We start from the raw sequence: 9,846 nt of genomic DNA, 5'->3' as shown, positions 1-9,846 counted from the left end.
TTTTAAAAATTTCAAATTAACCCTTTCTTTGAAAGGCTAAACGAATTGGGATGGGAGATGATATGAAATATAAACATGTAAAGTAAAATTCTTGTGCGTTTGCGATTTTTTAAAACATAATGTAATTAAATTTTTAGAAAACCATATGAAAATTAATTACAACTAAAATTAAAAGTTATAAAAAGTTTAAAAAATTGATTCTTCTATTAATTTGAGACTTTTAAAATATAAAATAATTATATTTATTTCTTTTCTTCATTATGTTGTCCTTTTTATTTTTATAGATACAAATGTCTTTTTTGTAGGTATTTTTTTAAAACTTTTGTTGAAATAATGTTTTTATTTTAAAAATTGTATGCAATATTCGAAAATAAAATGTTTCTTGAAAATTTGGTAGGATCGCCGAAACGTTGAAATATCGTAATTTTCATTTTTAAAAACCTCACTACAGGCATTTTTTTTCGGAAAAAAAATTCTTTTCAAATCTTTTGTAGACCTATAACTTTATACCGAAGGTCTGAAACGCTTACGGACACCTGCTTTTTCGGGAAACTTCGAAGGCTTCCCGCTTGTAGAGAAAGGTTGCTCAGTGTTTCCACACTTGGTAGGAGTATCACGCCTTGGCCTGAGGGAGAGAGTACACTTCCGACAAAAAAGACGGTCCTTCGGGATGAGATTGTGTTGTTGGGTCCCAGTTCCGATGTTAAGCGAAACGGGGGTGTTTCCTCATCTGTAAATATCGTAAATGCAATATATATATTATTATTGTGTGTAACTGCCCAGTGTGTATGCGTGTGATATTTGTTTGTTTGCGAACATAGTTGTTTGTTTGAGTAAATGAGAGAGAGGGCCAATGATGGAATATCGAGTACTGACTCCATTGTCGGTATTTGTTTTTTTAGTTAATTTTATGTAAACTTTAATTTTAATTGTGATTAATTTTCAAACGGTCTTCAAAGTTCCCAATTATTTTATAATAAAAAAATGCTCAAATAAACGAGAATTTTACTTTTAATATTTCTCATTCATACAATCTCAACATTTCACTGGTTTATAGAATATAGAAATGTATATTCGAATTTAAAACAAAGTTAATTTGAAGTTAAAAAAGTTTAGATTGAAATTAAAAAGGTTAATTTGAGATAAAAAAAAAAGGTTAACTGGATATTAAAAAGGGCAATTTGAAGTTAAAGAGGATTAAGTTGACAGGAAAAAGCTTTATGTTTAATTTCATGTAATTTTTCATTTTAAATGTAATTATAATAATTAAATGTAATTTTCATATGGACTTCAAAGAGTCATTTATTTTACATTTAAAAATAATTAGAAAATATTCAGGGATTTTACTTTACATGCTTATATTTCATACCATCTGCTACTTTTTTAATGCTTTAAAAAACAGTTAATTTGAAATTCAAAAAGGTTAAATTGAAGGTAAAAAAAGTTGATTTATTATTAAAAAGATTAATATATTTTAAAAATGGTTAATTTAAATTTGAAGAAGGTTAATTTGAAATTACTGTACATTCCATGCAGTTGATTATTATATTTTTTCTTCTTCCTAAATGCTTTTTTTTATTTGTGTTTATTCCAAGAAGCACGTGGTTTGTGATACCTTTACAAGAGGTTTTGAAAAGGAATCACAAACCACATGCTTCATGAAATAAACCCCGATGAAAAAACTCCATTTAGGTTTATTTGAAGATAAAAAAAGGTTAATTTGATGGAAAAAAGCTATACGTACAATCCCGAATATTTGAGGCGATTTACCGCAAGAAGTGCAAATTCATTAAGAAAAACGGGACAGTGCGTTAATACACGCAAAAATGGATCAGGTTCTTCCCATTGTCTTGCTTATACCTCTGACATCGCTTAGAATTTTGTCCACTCACTGGCATGTGTTTTGAAAAAAACATCACTTTACAAAATTAGGAGTTAATTTACACTGCTTGGAGCTTTTCATCTCAAATTCAAAGAAGTGGTAATAAATGGAAATTTATGTTCGTAAAACAAATCCATGTGGTATTTGTAAGCACAATGACTTGACAACAAATATGGAAAAATTATTTTAAAGCCACGCTACAATTTCCGAAGCACGTGTTCTCTATATCACACTTTAGTACGCATAAGATTTATTTCTAGTTTTATGTAGAATATTTAAATAATTAGGATGTACACTGATGGGCAAAATTAACGCACCACCTTTAAACTTTAATGTATTTAGGTGTATTCATATTTTGCATACCAAAAATACTCCAAGCGCTCGATTCCAACCACATTCAGGTAGTCCATGAAAAAAGTCCACAACACGTGCTCCCAAGTGCTGCTTGCCAGTCCCCATGCATTATCCCGCATTAGCCAGAATCTCTCACCGGTGTGGATGGCAAATGGCACTACATGTTATTCAATTATGCCTCTGTGAAGTTAGAGACCTTCCTCGCACAACAACCATTTCTGTGCGGTCGTCCAAGGAAATGCCACACCAGAACATCAACGACCCACCGTGGAATGCTACCTGGGGAACCAAACAGCATAGAGCTTGCCTTTCTCCTGAACATCTCCATATGAAATTACACCCATCTGAAATTTGAGGCCAACTCTCACCTCATCTGTAAAGAGAACTTCCCAATCTTCCAATGTCCAATTGGATGGTCCCGTGCGAATGCCTGGCCATTTTCTGAGCGGTGGTAAGAAGGCCGGGTGCCGGGCCCTGAGGTTATTTTCATGGAACCTTCTTCTTACTGTCCTGGAGGAAATCGAAACACTTCGTACTTGTTTTATCAGATTTCTTGTCTCATTTCCAGAAAAACGTTTCAGAATGAGAATAATATCAAATGAAATAAACTAAAGTAAATGTTAGCTGAAAGCGAAATTCACGCGTAGCAGAATGGAAGAACATAATGCTACGTTTTATGCAAATGAGATTAATCAGTACAAACGTAAATAAAGGAAGAAAACAAAGCATTATTTACTGTTTATACTATATTATTTACTGTTACTAACGACTGGTTTTTTTTAGCTCCCAATTACCTGTATCTATTTAGCATGGTTGTAAATTTTAAAAGTATATCTTTATAATTTGAAAAAGGCATAGCTTCTTGACTGGTCGCATATATGATTTCTTATTAATTGCTTTCTGACCATGTTAAGTCTGTTTCGCCAGCTGCGAATGACTGACATTAATTGACTTCGTACTGGGTGAAACGGACAGGGCGATTGCAGAACAGAGCATCACTTAATAACGCCGGGGATACAACTGTTTTGTCAAAATTTCCAATTGGCTTTATAGGTTCGCCAGTTATTAGCAATAAGGCTCTTTTATTTTCTAATAATGCCGAATTGGCTAAAGTAGCTTTTACATTGGAGTAAAAGACAAGATGGAGTTTCCTCATTACAATGATCATTTATGAACAAAGAAATTATACTAATGATTGCTCCCTAACTCTGGCAAATTGGTATATTCCAACTTATCAAGGAATCTTATTACTGTTTATATCTTGTCAAAAATACATAAAATATATGGCCGCCTGTAAAGTTAATAAACCTCATTTTTATTCATAGTCATGTAAAATTGTAAAACAAAGAACAACCACTGCACGAATTGGAAAATAGGGGCTGTAGAGAACAAAAGTTCTTTAGACAATTCCTACTCACTCCTTTTATCATATCCTAAAAACCTATTTAACCGACCTATCTTTCATAGTGAGGTCAGCAAGGAGTACTCACATATCAGACTGAGTCCCCTGAAGGGAGCATTCTTGGTCCCATCTTGTATACAATTTATAATTTCAATTAATTATTCTTTTAATATTAATTATTTCAACTAATAATCATATGGTTTATATAGCAATAATTAATATGGATTATTATGACCGCTAAACATATGGACCATATATAATGTTGACTTTCCCAGACATACAAACAACATCATTAAACGTACCGCAATTTTGAGTTTTAACTCGTATCCAAGCAACCTCCGACATCAAAGAACATCTTGAGCATATTCAAAGACTGGTGAAAAAAAAAATAAATGACAAGATAGAATGAGGAATAATGCATCCAGTGACACATTAAAAGCACTCTTGCCCTCGTGCACTTTCTGATGTCGAAATAAAGTAAGGTCATCCACTGTTGACTTGATTTGATTAGATCACAGTGAAAAGGAGAGTTTCAACATCATTTTGGGTCCAAAAGATAAATAAATGTCAGTTGGTAGTAAATTTTGTAATGCGAAGTCCGTTAATTGCAGAATCAAATGATCCTCTAAACGTAAAAACAGCTAAATACACACTCCTTATTACCTTATCCTGGAATCTTGTTTAACTGAAGAATGATTCACAGTGAGTCGCGGCAAGTAATCGAATATTGGACCAATACAACCCGGCGTCCCACAAGGGTTCATTCTTGGCCCTATCTTGTATACCATTTTTACTGCTCCTATACATGCTAATACCAACTTTACTGCCTATGAATGACACCGCAATTTTGATTTTAACTTAATCCTATCCACAGACTTTCAGCGTCCAAGAATACCTTGACCTAATCAACAATTGATACAAGAAAGGTCTTTTATCAGTCTTGCCCTTCAATGTACAACAACAAAAAGGAGCTAATGACTTCCATTCAAGTCAGATAGTTAGGACTATACCTGGATAGCAGACTGACAATCTCACAAGTCTTAAGAGGCAACAACTTAACAGAAGAATTGGACAACTACGAAGATTTTTAGGGCCGAAATCTGTTTAGAGCATCAAAACACTTTACAAGATATTAGATTGAACAATGTAGACATATGAAGTGAAGCTGTGGGGTTCCATGTTCAATATCCAGCGCAGCCAGTCCTTCCGATCAAAAGTCCTCAAACAAATATTCAAAGATTTAAAAATAGCTCTCGATCCATCCTCACCCTACTAACTTCCTCGTCTATTAATTCCACAAATTGAGTGCCAGCGCTGACTGGTTTTTCTTATCATCTGTCCTCCCGGTGATGTGAAGTGTCTGTTGTCACCTAAAGAAAAATAACCATACAGGCACATATTTATAATATATATTGATATGTGTATGTTTCAAATATACTTTTTGTAATGTATATATTTTTATGTAGTAGTATGATCAACGTTTATCCGTCAGTCATTACACGTCTAACATAAAGCGTACAGTGGTAACAGGCGGATCAGAGATGAGTGATCAAATTACATACAGACGCTTCTTCCACTTGAAGACAAACCATTTATGTAATTTAATTATCTATTGCCCAAATACTTTTCAGTCCAATTTACTAGTTTATAAATAAACCTTCATGATGTTGTTACCTAAACATTATCCTTCTAATATTGGCAAAGCTATTCAAGAATAGCTTGATAGTAACACCTTACTCCTTAGCTGAGAATATAAAATTGGGCTTGAAATTTATCAAATACCGGCAAGTAAGTAATCGAAGTGTTTTGTCGTATTCTACAGGAAAAAGAAATAAAAAAGAGAATGAAGCAGGACAAAAGTGACAGGGTTGACGGTCTGAGACAAAGATAAGAACAACAAATCTGCGGTGTCATCAAATGCGAATTGACTTAGGGTGAGTACAGCGAGTTTGAGATAGCGATTCCGAAAAGTGTTAGATAGGGGGGAGGTCCTCGGCCTGAACAGACTTGTGTAAACGACGACGGAGCCTAAGGGATATCTCGGTTGATTGCGGATCAGAAAGATACAAAAATGTTTGTTTTGCTATCATTTGACTTCTGATTCCCGATTGTAAATTCGTGCTCTCAGTACTCTCTGCCTTTTGCAAGTGCGATCTATTTCTGGTCAGAAACTTTATTAACCATTTCGTAACCCCAGATTGAAAAGAGATTGAACATTTCACTTTTTAACAAAAGTTCTACGTTGCAATTTCAATAAATATTTCCAATGGGGTCACTCAGGTTTTTGAAAAATAAATAGCCGGTTCTCTGAAACAATAAAACTTAAACAATTTATGACCGATGAAGAATAATACAATCGTGTTCTGCAATTTGAAAAAACAGAGCAATTAATATCCATTACCTTTATTGATGGATGGTTGTATTCAGTAGATTTTGTCCAATTATCACCGCATCGTCAATTGAGCATTCTATTTGTGTTAGTTTCCGGTGCTAGTTGCTAATAATCGATCATTAACATCAGGTTCAAAATATGAAGTTCTATTCACACCTTTTATCCCTTAATAGACAGTTTGTCTCGATTGTAAGAGTCAAAATTCCTAGCATAATTTCGAGTTGTCCTCAGTACGTACGAGACTAACCCATCTGTTTAACAAATTAGGCATGAGATCTGAACTCTGAAAGGCAGAAAAACACTATTAAAAATTCCAGAGCCCAAACGTCAACAAGACTAAACTAGTGGACAAAAACGGCGTGTATAAAATAGCAAGAGAATGTGGAGGTACAACGGACAGGCAGGGAGAAATGTAAAAGACTATTACTAAGAATGGGATTAAGGGACGACAGAAATTCAACTATGCTACGCGCATCTTCCAAAACCACGACGAACACCTCGACAACACAGACAATATTAAAATTGAGACATGCAATACAAAAACTTGAAAACCTGGAAATATTCAAATACAACGACGAACTGATAGAAAGCTAAGACTTTAAATTTTGGTGGGTTCGAAGATGTGATCCAATGAATATTATGTTATTGTAATTACGACAAGCTTTCGGTGTTTTATTTCACCTTCCTCAAGGACTCGTCAATCAATGAAAATATATATAATTTTAACTTTTTCAGCTATTTAAGTGAAGACTAACAACTATGTTCTATTATCCACAATCATTTCGCAAAAAAAAAATTAGGGGTGAATTTAATTTTTAAAAAGGTGAATTTGATTTGCCAAATTTGAATAACAAAAAAGAGAATATGATTTGCAAAAGTGTGAATTAGATTTAAAAAAATGTTAGTTTGATTGGAAAAAGAGTGAAATACTTAATTTAATTTGCAAAGGTGTGAATATAATTAGGAAAAAGAAATTTGATTTGAAAAGGGGTAAACTTGATCAGCAAAGGTGTGAATTTGATGAGAAATACAGTGATAGTTATTTGCTAAATGGTTAAAAGGAGTGATTTGATATGAGAAAGGGTGAATTCAATTTGCAAAAGTGTGAATTTGATTTGCAAAAGGGTGAAATTGAATTGCAAAAGGGTTAATATGTTTAGAACATAGGTGAATTTGATTTGAAATAAAGGTGAATTTAATTTGCTATAGGACAAATTTGATTATAAAGAGATTGAATTTGATTTGCAAGGTGACTTTAATTTGGAAAAGAAAAATATTTGATTAGCAAAAAAATGAATTTGTTTTGCATAAGTGTGAATTTGATTAAAAAAGAATGAAATTAATTTGAAAAAGGAGGAATAAAAAAATGAATTTGATTTTAAAAAAGTTAATTTAATTTGCAAAAGGTGAATGTAGGTTATCTGTGGCCTATTTAGATACTAGTAAGCAAGTATTTTATGTCCAAAGATACCATTATTTCATAAACTTCGACAGTGTGATTTGATAGCAATTCTTTTACCTCGAATTTATTAGGTTATAACTTTTACTAACACCGAACAATTTTATTTTATTGTTTTATTGTTCTCTTACTCATCCATTGATGTAATTGATGGCCAGTCCCCAGTATTAAATATATATTTAAAAAGTACCATGTTTTCTTCACTTTCAAAGGGAGAAAAACAATTGCCCTGCGGTCCCGGTAGAATAAGCAAAATCCGTTGTGAATTACGTTTCTGCGCAACGTATGTGTCGTCCATTATTTAAAGGTTTTGAGATTGTGAATCTCTTGGCGGGTATGAAAAAATTTTAAGCCTCGAGGGATAAATTAGGGATTCGCGAGATAAGATAAAACTTAAAAAAACAAAATTCTCCAAGAAATGGTTAAAATCATTTATCTATAGATATAAATAAGGTTCATTTGTATCCGTGGGAACAATCTAAATACACAACAAGAGCATACTCAAAATTGATTCAACAAAATTAATAACTGATTCAAAGTAACTCCCTCAAAATTAATTGCAGTTCTTTTCTGCAAATGATTCACATTGGCAACATCAATAATAAATAATACAAATATCCTTTGTTTAATGCACGTTGGCTGATGCTTGATCAAACTCTTAATCTTGCAACACGTTAAAGTGAAACAATCCTATTATTCTTCACTAAATCTACTTCGCACCGTTGCACTGCTTGGAGTGCTTACAGAACTAAGCAGAAATACTAAGTGAGTGATTCATGATGGCAGGCCGCGAGAAGTCATTAGCTCAATTTTTTATAGATATGTATATATGCACTTATATGTTGACCTTATACAAATCAATCAATTAATCGATTTTCGTTTTAATATTACAAAAATTAGTAGAAGAGTTATCTGAAAGTATTATCTTTTGCTGTCTTCCAAGATTTGTTATAAAGTTTGATGCTAATTTGGGTTTTTTATTCAATTAGAATTTTTCTTACTTGTCTTATATTCTTTTTCGTAACTTGATACCGTCATCAACAACGTTTGAGGAACGACCAGTGCTTTGCGTCTTCCAACATGAAAATTTCCGCTTCTAAACAGAGCAAACCACTTATGGATGGTGCTTTCTCCTATAGACTAATCCCTTTTCAGTGTGTAAACAATAATGTCTAAATAAACATTGCTTGGAAACACAACAGGGGTAAAATCGAATTATTGAAAAACGCTAATGATTCTTTGCAAGCCAATGATAAAGATTGGATCGCAATTAAATGATAAAGAGAATAGATATCATTATAGGTAGTACTAATAATCGTTTTTTTATTGTAGTCCACTAGAATAAAGACTATTTCCTGCTTGCTTTATGGAAAATACTGGCTCAACGGTTGAATTTGGACAGTTTTTAAACTTTTGTCCTTGACGTTTCACCGTGCTTGTTATTTCATAGAATTAGATTTGTTACTGTGTGTTTTTTAGCTGAAAAAATAATATTCTTAGACTCATTTACCTTTGTCGTAGGTTTGTAACCCAGTCTTGTAGAGTTAGCAAATTGTGACAGGTGGCCGGTCATACGTGGAGTGTTAGTTCATTATCAAGCTACAAGGAAAAAAGAAAAACATCCTTGGAGTACAAAAGTACCGCTTGAGCTTTATTTATGAGTTGTCATGTTAGTTTTCTTAACGTGTTTATGCTTTACTTCTTATTTTATTTATCTTACATAACTACTAACAAGATTATTTTCTAATCCTTGGAGAAGTTTACTGACATGGGACAAAAATAAGTAAATGTTTCAGAATTATGAAGTTCAGACGGTACATGGATGAAAATATGTATAGCTTTTTTAATTTATTTCAACCTTTTCACAAATATATTTATACCAATTCCACACATATTTAAATTTTTAGCATAAGCACTATGATAATGAGTATTTTTAATATAAAAAATTTAATATGATTGTTAAAAAATTAAAAAAACAAATAAATTTGGAAACGGAGCAAATACTTGTGGAAAATTGTTAAAGATTGAAACCCAACAACTACAGCACATTTAAAACCTGCACATCTTAAAATATCTACATTTATTAGTAAGTATATTTTATTTTATTATTCAATGTTGGAAGTATCGACGACTTTTTCCCTCAGGAATATGCTGGATTAATTATTATTCAGAGATCGTGAGGTGCGGTCTGGTGTGACGTAGGTTTTAGAAAAACATTTTCTTTATCGTGCCAACGTTTCGATCTTTATTGAGATCATCTTCAGGGCCTGGGATTTACAAACATTGTTTACATTTAACAAATACATGTAGGATGTGGAAAAAAGTGAATTTATACAATGCAAAATATATTTTTTATA

The 9,846-nt window shown here is 32.5% G+C and overlaps 1 non-coding gene across 2 annotated transcripts; it reads right to left on the bottom strand.

Annotated features, from left to right (window-relative positions):
- Positions 1-353: 353 nt before the first annotated feature.
- On the bottom strand, positions 354-8,624 carry LOC106672730. Of its 2 annotated transcripts, XR_002910819.1 has the most exons (6): positions 8,491-8,624; positions 6,187-6,313; positions 6,040-6,135; positions 4,907-5,008; positions 2,246-2,746; positions 354-730 (listed from the first exon to the last, which is right to left on the bottom strand). It is a non-coding gene; the product is annotated as an uncharacterized LOC106672730 (transcript). The 2 variants fall into 2 exon arrangements; XR_002910818.1 differs by having other exon boundaries at positions 6,040-6,313.
- Positions 8,625-9,846: the final 1,222 nt, after the last annotated feature.

This window comes from Cimex lectularius, unplaced genomic scaffold (assembly GCF_000648675.2).
Source record: "Cimex lectularius strain Harlan isolate CLEC.00 unplaced genomic scaffold, Clec_2.1 scaffold453, whole genome shotgun sequence".
Taxonomy (NCBI): Eukaryota; Metazoa; Arthropoda; class Insecta; order Hemiptera; family Cimicidae; genus Cimex; species Cimex lectularius.
This window is presented reverse-complemented; position numbering and strand designations above follow the sequence as displayed.